The sequence below is a fragment of the Penaeus vannamei genome, chromosome 30 (genome assembly GCF_042767895.1).
Source record: "Penaeus vannamei isolate JL-2024 chromosome 30, ASM4276789v1, whole genome shotgun sequence".
Taxonomy (NCBI): Eukaryota; Metazoa; Arthropoda; class Malacostraca; order Decapoda; family Penaeidae; genus Penaeus; species Penaeus vannamei.
The window spans coordinates 8,292,863-8,300,362 of NC_091578.1; the positions used below are offsets into that span (position 1 = coordinate 8,292,863).

A 7,500-nucleotide genomic window follows, 5' to 3' on the forward strand; every position below is an offset into this window, starting at 1 on the left:
GATGACTAGCATATTTATATTTGTGTCATTATTACTTACTCTCCATGATTCACTTGTAAGTTTGCAAATAAAATCCTCACGTTTTTTTCCGAAATGCAGCAGCGTGGGAGCCGAACGTCGAGGCCCAAAAATTAAGAAAAGAGCCACACGATGAGGCCCAAAAAATGAAAAGCTAAAGAGCCACATGCTGAGGACCAAAAAAAAGGAAGACAAGTTAAAGAGCCAAACCTTGAGGCCCAAAAGTGGAGAGAAGTTCAAGAGCCTAAGGCTGAGGTCCAAAAAAGGAAGACAAGTAAAAAGAAAGAAAAAAAAATGTAACTGAGGTTCAAGATGAAAAACAAACCTAAAGGCCAACGTTGGGTTCCAGGAAGGAAACCATATCGGAAAAACAATGTAGAAATTTTTAAAAAGGCTATGTTGAGGTTCAATAACAAGGCAAAGAGCCACCACTGACGTTCAAAAAAGGAAAACAAGCTGAAGAGATAACATTGAACTTTTAAAAAGGGAAACAAGAGCCAACACTGAGGTCCAAAAAGTTAAAAAAAAAAAAAAAAAAAAGCTCGAGCCAATACTAAGGTTAAAAAAAAGGAAAAGTTGAGCATCCAACGTTAACACTGTCTGTATTGCGAGCCGGTGTGAGACAAAACAAGACGAGGAAGGTCCTAAATGCCATTGCATACGATGGCATGGCAGAATTATGAGCCATAGCAGATTGCAATACAGAAATTATTAGAAAAAAGAAAATGTCGTAGGGGGGGGGATCCAGGGTATTATATTCTATAGAGCGAAGAATGTATATAGTTAAGCGAAAACCAATATTTAAGGATATGTACTAACGAAAGTTGTAGTTAAAACAAGAGAGACGCTGTAGCTTCTTCAATTTCACGAAAAGACAAACTGGCAACTCACTCCCGGATCGGATCCTGAGGTACTCCGATTTCCTAGGATTTTTTTTTTTAAATTCTTATCAGCTAAAGCTCAGGGCATATATACATACATTTGTACTTATTGTATTACTGTACAATGTATCTTTATTGCTTTACACCATTTTAATTTCTTTTTATTCATTTATCTATTTTACTCAAAAGAAACTTGGCGAATCGGAGCGCCTCGGTGGCAAGGGAGAGTTGCCAGTGTTTCCCTTTCACTGAAATTGGACGGAGTGTAGGGTCCAGGAATCGACCTAATACGAGAGATTAACAGGAGAAAAATGCAAGATCCCAAGCGTCAGATTCTAGCAGCAAATCCTGCTCGAGAAGACATGTACCAGGAACGACCCAAGAAAATCCGGTGTCCTTTGATCACCTCTTTACGCTGGGATAAGACTGTTCTGCAGCCCTGATCTCTTAACACGTCCTGGGGCTGTCATTTCAAGTCGTAAGTTAGAAGTGTAAGTTCCGGTCGTAGTTTTTTTTTTTCTTTCTTTCTTTCTTTTTTCAAGTGCGTGATGAAGGAAACAGGGAACAGAATGTAACAATGTAACGGTAAAGACCAACAGAAGCGACAACAGTACTGTCATGATACTCGTATAATAAGAGTCAAGGGTTATTATTCCTCCATTGAAAAACGAAACAAGGTAGATATGTGTCCACGTAGTTTAGTATAAAATCTTTTCTGTGAGAATCAACTATCGAACACTTATTTTCGGGCAATGATCCCCGAAGGTAAGCGTGTTCAGAAATAAGCCTTCGATAGTGAGGATTCCTTGAAGAATTGGAACAAATCTGCTGCAGATAACCCCAAGAAAGCATAGAAAAGAGAAAATTAGGCACAATATCTCTGTTATAAACACTAATAATGTGGCGCTGAGGGCAGGAATTTCCAATAAAATATGAAAAAGTTATGAATTGTCGGTTTTTCCTTTCCTGTGACTGGATGCGCTATAGTTAAAGATAATCAAGCGAGGTCTTAGCAGTTCCACTCAGTCATGGTCCCTGAACCATCTCCGGGAACCAAACTATCCCATTCTGGTTACATTACAAGCACACTCCCCCGGCAGAGGCAATTCTAAGCTAACTTAAAAACGATTTTCGTTTTATCTGCATAATAATACATATTAATCTATCGACGATCGTAGAGTATAGATCATTGCACGCTGAAAAAAAAAAACGCAGGATATGGATAAAAAAAACATTTCAAGAAAAAGGAAAAATATATACGATGCCTCTGCGCCTATCTAGATGGGTGGCAATCCCTGATTTGAGTCTGGTTCCAAAGTCAGATGAGGGTATTGAAATCTTATCTTCAGTCGGATGGTAAAACATGAGTAAAGAATACCCTGAAATTCTTGAATACATGATATGGCTTCCAAAGAGAGGTTTGTTGCGAAAGGGTGTATATAGAAGGGCATCCTGATGTCTAAGGGAACATATAGGTGTCTACCACGTTTACATATAAAGAGCATTGTGGTCCACAGGAGATTGGGGTTGACATGCTACTAAATAGATCCAAAGGAGCCAACGTGCTGGACATCATTCTAACGAAGAGTTCATGCACTACCAAAGGCACTCGGCAAGGGGTCAGACACTGTTCTCCGGAGTGCAGTGGGGTCCATGAGAAGTGTGTTGGGGTCCATAGGAGAAATCGTGGGCGAGGCGGGCAGGTGGCACCGAGTACGGGCAGGTGAGTCGGCCTAGGCGCGCGACGAGACGGCGGGCGCGTCCAACTCGTGCCAAGACGTCTTCGGGCGCGAGACATCTCCGGCTGAAGATGTCTCGCCGTCGCCACATGGAGGCTGCGGCCTAAGTTACTGCAAACACCTTGCAGATTTCGCCTCTAGAGCATCTCGTTACGAGGTGAGGAGTTCTGATGTATTCCTTCAGTATATCATTTTGCTCTCCCATGAGCATAAATAAAATTGTTGTCGAAAGAGGGAATGAAAAGAGCAGCAGATAGAGAAGATAGAGAAAAGATAAAACGTAGATAAATAGCAAGAAATATTGTAGTAATGACGACGTCACAGACATCTGAAGTAGGCGCTGAAATGTCTATATATTTTTTTTCATTAGATTTCCCTGATCCAAGGAAAGCTTTATTGCTGCGGTATATTTTGAAGAGAGAAGACGGAAAAATATTTATATGATAATCATGATTGATGTGGAAACAAGGTTTATATTACTTTCGACGAATCCTTCAAATTTCTATTAAATTTGTTAGTGAGGGAGAGGGCATGGGGTATAGAGGGGGGAGGGGGTCACACATTTAACACGCCCCTACAGGTCATCGAAGAACACACGAGAACACGAACGAACTCTCACCTCTTCCTTCTGGCTCACAGGTCAGGCCAGGTCACCCTTGAGGACACGGTTCGAAGGTCCTGCCCGAACGGTGTTTTTTCCCTTTGATTTGACAATTAATTGGGAATTTTCTTTCAGATTTCCTTTCGTTGGAAGTTAGTAGTTGGCGAAAGTATGTATTTTTGCATCTGATATTCAGGGATTCCTTTTCATCGGTTGCCTTCTTGAGGGAATCCTGAGGCAACGGGGGGGGGGGGGCGCTGGGGCGGCCGCGGGGAGCCGAGGGGAGCCGAGGGTCCTGCGAGGACGTCGCTCGCCTCGCTCCTTGGCCGCGTCCTGCCCGCTCACTGGCAGCGCCGGCTTGGTCGCCTGGGTCGGGCGGGGGCGGGGGCGGTCCGCGGTGGGGGGGGGGGGAGGGGCTGCACTGTCCACGAGGTATATATGTGTAAATATAAGTATTAATTCGAGGCGATACGGCGGCGTCCCCTCGCGTCTTCTTACTCTACTTGAGGTCTGGAGTGAGATCTTGGGTTGGAGATCGAGGAGGTATCTCGTCGCGATGAGGTAGATAGAGAGTTCCCAGGGCACTCTCGGCACTGTCACCAAGCACTACACATTCGTCGTCTTTTTTCACCTGCCTCGGCACTGCAGGCACTAGAGCGGCACTCTGGGTCCGCATGCGCGGGCGCCGTTGCGGCGAGGGGTCCTGCGTCCGGCGCGCCGGGGCATGCAGGGACTCCTCCAGACGGTGCCCCGAGGTGGTGACGGCGGTACAGATGGACACGGCGTTGGTGCGGGAGGCAGTGACCGCTGCTACATGATGCTGGCCCTGCACCTTGCCCTGGCCGGGGGCTCACTGGCTGCTGCTCCCGCCCCTCGACCCCCGCTGGCCCTGGCACTGGGTTGCCAACTTCCCCGCCGCGCCGCGCCCAGCGCCTCCACCCCGCCCGCCGCTCCAACCACCGACCTCGCCGCCAGACGCGCCGCTCCTCCCGGGCCGCTGCAAGGCCGTCTCCTACGGCCGCATCCTGCGCCCTGCGAGCTCCTCATCTTGCTTATTCGGAGCTCCTGTGGCCGAGCACCGGAGGGATTACGCTTTCATTCTATACTGCTATTTATACATTCATTAGATATCCAAACATGTGTTATTTTACAAACTTTTCTGCAATTTTCCCCTTATCTCTATAATGTGCAAATTATTTATATTCTTTCTCTCCAGACAGCCTTATCCTACTCATTTCCTTTTCAACAACTTGTATTCACATGTACTATACTTTTGTATAAATCCTCTATTCTAATATAATTCTTGATTCCTTGCGCACTGGAGAATCAAAACCCTGTTATATTTACTCTCAGTCACTCGGTGCTTCACTCCTCTCTATTCTGTAATGGCTTCGAGAACTGTAATAATATATTCGCAACCTTTACCGGGCATGCTTTTATGTAGTTCTATGATATATAGTCTCCTTTTAGGTAACTTAAACCCCTATGATCTGTAGACCAATGGCTTACACGTATCCTATAACCATTAACGCACTATGTAATGTAAGTTCAAGCTTCCTTTTCTTTCTCTCATATATGTATGTATTATATATATATATATGAATTTATGGCTGGCTCCCTTACCACCAAAATGATGTGTGATCCTGGAAGAACTAGTCCGACTGTTTACATCTTATTTCCCCCTTCCTTTCTGTGCTACAGTACCATGTACACGATAATACTAACTGTTCATGCATTTCTTTATATAACTGGTCTAGGATATTCTGAGAGCCTTCTCCCTGTTGCCGACTTCTATTCCCCAAGCCCGTGTCTAAAATCCTAGTTCCTGCGTTCAGTGTCTTTAATGTCCTGTCTCCCAGGTGATATGTATTCTTATATTAACTTGTAAATGAACTCTTCTGCCAACGGGAATCTTTTATCATGAGCTTTAGTACAATAGGCTCTGAAATCTTCCTGGCCCTTTGTACATTAGCCGGCACAGCGGGAGTACTAACAATGAGAGGTATTTTAATTGTACACTTTTATATTGTGTCTTTCAAGTGTGATTGGCTATCATTATATCCCGGAGTTATTTAAAGTATTCGCTGCATTAAAGCTGCCTGAAACCACAGTATTTAAGCTGCATATAACGACTTACACTGCAGATTGTGTCTTTGTATGGCTACATCTGGAAAGGATTCAGCTGTTTGACGCTAAACGTTGGGGATTTTAACGTCTGTTTCATCGTTTTCAGCAGCTGTTCTCGTGTTTCAGTGCTATACCATTTCTTACACTATTTTAAATACTCTTAAAATTCGAGATTTCTTACATGTTAAGGATAAACTTAAGGTTCATCATCATCATCGCCATCGCCGTCACCACCATCATCAATATCATTAGTATTAGTATTAGTATTACAATATCATTAGTATTATCATGGTGATTATTGTCATTATTGTCGTTATTACCATTATTATCATTATCATTATTATTACCATTATTATAATTATCATTATTATCAAAATTGACATTATTATCATTATCATTAACATTAATATTAATATCATTATTATCATGGTCATCATCATTATCATTATCCTCATCAATCATCATCATCAATCACCATCATAATCATCGTCTTCACCATCAATCATCATCATTATGCCCAACGATGAACTTCTCGAGATACATTTCTTGTATTATATATGATTTAAACGATTTTGCCCTCTATATCTGTATCTATATACACGTCAGTCAGCCTACATACCTATCTGTCAATATATCTATCTATCAATACTGACATATCTATGTATCTTTCTGTCTAACTACTTAACTGCAGATAGATATATCTATCAATCTGTTTAGCTATCTATCGTTTTGTGTATGTACGTATCTATTTGTCTCTCTGTCTTTCTGTCTGTTTGACGTCTATTTGTCTATCTTTCCATCTCTTATTCTCCAATTATATTCTGCTCCTCCTTTTCTCATTTTTCCTTCCCATTCCCCCCTTTCTTAGCCGTTTCTAGCAAATTGTCTTCCACCTCTCCTCCCCCTTTTCCCTCTCTCTCTCCACTTCCTCCTCATCCACCCTTCTCTCAGCCACTCGATAAACTGACCACCACCTCCACCACACCTCCCTGCCACCATCACCAACTCCTCCACCTCCTCCACAAACTCCTCCACCTCCACCACCATCTCCTCCACTTCCACCACCAACTCCTCCACCTCCACCACCAACTCCTCCACCTCCACCACCAACTCCTCCACCTCCTCCACAAACATCTCCACCTCCTCCGCCTCTTCCACCACCAACTCCTCCACCTCTTGCACCACCACCCCTGCCGACCACCACTACCACTACCTTCTCCACCACACCTACCCACCAGCCACTACTATGACCCCCACCACCATACTTTCCTACTTACAACCACACCTACCACAACCACAGCTCCCTACCTACCACCACACCTACCGACCTACCTACCTATCGCCTCCACCACCACACATATCACCTCCACCACCTCCGCCACACCAACCTACCCACCTAACCTACTTACCTACCACCACCTCCTCCGCCACACCAGCCTACTCACCTAATCTACCTATCTACCTACCACAACCTCCGCCACACCAACCTACCTACCTACCACCTCCCCCGCCACACCAACCTACCTACCTACCACCTCCCCCGCCACACCAACCTATCTACCTACCACCTCCCCCGCCACACCAACCTATCTACCTACCACCTCCCCCGCCACACCAACCTACCTACCTACCACCTCCCCCGCCACACCAACCTACCTACCTACCACCTCCCCCGCCACACCAACCTATCTACCTACCACCTCCCCCGCCACACCAACCTACCTACCTACCACCTCCCCCGCCACACCAACCTACCTACCTACCACCTCCCCCGCCACACCAACCTATCTACCTACCACCTCCCCCGCCACACCAACCTACCTACCTACCACCTCCCCCGCCACACCAACCTATCTACCTACCACCTCCCCCGCCACACCAACCTATCTACCTACCACCTCCCCCGCCACACCAACCTACCTACCTACCACCTCCCCCGCCACACCAACCTATCTACCTACCACCTCCCCCGCCACACCAACCTACCTACCTACCACCTCCCCCGCCACACCAACCTATCTACCAACCACCTCCCCCGCCACACCAACCTACCTACCTACCACCTCCCCCGCCACACCAACCTACCTACCTACCACCTCCCCCGCCACACCAACCTACCTACCTACCACCTCCC

At 45.7% G+C, this 7,500-nt stretch overlaps 1 protein-coding gene across 3 annotated transcripts in view; it reads right to left on the reverse strand.

The window, feature by feature from the left end:
- Positions 1–3,602, reverse strand: part of LOC113808289 (homeotic protein spalt-major) — a 604,198-nt gene extending 600,596 nt beyond the window's left edge. For 2 of the 3 annotated variants that reach the window (XM_070142899.1, XM_070142897.1), the window contains exon 1: positions 3,258–3,601. The gene's annotated coding sequence lies outside the window, so the exon portion shown is untranslated. Of the gene's footprint in view, positions 1–3,257 lie in introns of all 3 variants that reach the window. The other variant, XM_070142898.1, reaches the window with a different exon arrangement.
- Positions 3,603–7,500: the final 3,898 nt, after the last annotated feature.